The following is a 1934-nucleotide window of genomic DNA, read 5'->3' on the forward strand; positions in this document are numbered from 1 at the left end:
GACAGCGCTCGCCAAAACGGCAGAGAATAGGAATCAACATTTTCCACAGAAATACGAAATAACACATAAATTTTCTTACTTTTGCTGACTCCATCAGAATCTTGTACAAGGAGTCCTTGGTCCAGAATAAATCGTTGTTTGGTTTTAGAATGTCCTTCTCGTTGAATTCGCGCCACAATGCTAGCCAATGTGATAACGTTCCCATTTTTCGACCAAAAACGGAAAACTCCAAAAGTCCCAATAAACGTTGAATAATCTGATAAAACTCGGTTGAAAAAACCTACTTTACGATGTTATTATCACATGTATCAAATAAAATCAGAGCCGGAGATATTCGCCGTGTAAACTGAACGCTTATCAGAAGACAATATCGAGGTGCTTCGCGCGCCTTGGTAGAGAAAGGAAATTCCTGACCTGCCACTCCAAAAGCTCTTGTTCGACCTCAGATCAAGCTAGACACCCCAATCCACCTTCCACTGCCTGTTGACATCTAGTGGAAGGCGTATGAAGTGCATGTATATCGATAAATATAAGCCAGTTGAATAGGCAGGCCCTGAAACAGAGCCCCATTTTCAGAATTTTCACTTCCTGTCTGGAAGTTTGCTGCCAAATGAGTTCTGTTTTACTCACAGATATAATGCAAACAGTTTTAGAAACTTGAGAGTGTTTTCTATCCAATAGTAATAATAATATGCATATTGTATGATCTAGAATAGAGTACGAGTCCGTTTAAATTGGGCACGATTTTTTCCAAAGTGAAAATAGCGCCCCCCTATTGACAAGAAGTTTTAAAGAGCAACAAGGCGTCCTCTACTGATGGGGTGAGGTCAATATCCTTCCAGAATACCCGGGCCAGGTTGATTAGAAAGGCCTGCTCACTGAAGTGTTTTAGGGAGCGTTTGACAGTGATAAGGGGTGGTCGTTTGACCGCAGACCCATCACGAGTACAGGCAATGAGGCAGTGATCGCTGAGATCCTAGTTGAAGACAGCAGAGGTGTCAGCAAGTTGGTTAGGATGATATCTAAAAGGGTGCCCATGGTTACGGATCTAGGGTTGTACCTGGTAGGTTCCTTAATAATTTGTGTGAGATTGAGGGCATCTAACTTAGATTGTAGGATGGCCGGGGTGTTAAGCATATTCCAGTTTAGGTCAGCTAACATTACAAACTCTGAAGATAGATGGGGAGCAATCAATTCACATATGGTGTCCAGGGCACAGCTGGGGGCTGAAGGGGGTCTATAACAAGCGGCAACGGTGAGAGACTTGTTTCTGGAAAGGTGGATTTTTAGAGCAGGTTTCTGGGCTCGGAAGAATAGATTCAAGGCATAATGTACAGACAAGGGTATGGTAGGATGTGAGTACAGTGGAGGTAAACCTAGGCATTGAGTGACGATGAGAGAGATTTTGTCTCTGGAGGCACCAGTTAAGCCAGGTGAGGTCACCGCATGTGTGAGGGGTGGAAGAAAATGGCTATCTAAGGCCTATTGGGCTGGGCTAGGGGCTCTACAATGAAATAAGACAATAATCACTAACCAAAACAGCAATAGACAAAGCATATTGACATTGGGGAGAGGCATGTGTAGCCGAGTGATCGTAGGGTCCAATGAGTAGCAATAGATGTTTCAGGGAGTCAATTTCGTAGTCGCTGCTACGCTAGGCGAGCTGGAGACACTGCGATTCAGACAGCTAGCGGGCCGGGGATAGCAGATGGGCATCCGGCAACGTCGCAATGGAAGAGCCTGTTGAGATCACCTCGGATGGTTACGTCGTCAAACCAGTTGTGATGGATCGGCGGGGCTCCGTGTCGGCAGTAAATGGTCCAGGCCAATTGGCAAAAGAGGTTTTGTAGCCCAAGAATTGGCTGGTGGACCTCTTTGGCTAGCCGGGAGATGGGCCAAGCTCGGGGCTAGCTCCAGGCTAACTGGTGCTTGCT

The sequence above is a fragment of the Salvelinus sp. IW2-2015 genome, linkage group LG35 (genome assembly GCF_002910315.2).
Source record: "Salvelinus sp. IW2-2015 linkage group LG35, ASM291031v2, whole genome shotgun sequence".
Classification (NCBI taxonomy): Eukaryota; Metazoa; Chordata; class Actinopteri; order Salmoniformes; family Salmonidae; genus Salvelinus; species Salvelinus sp. IW2-2015.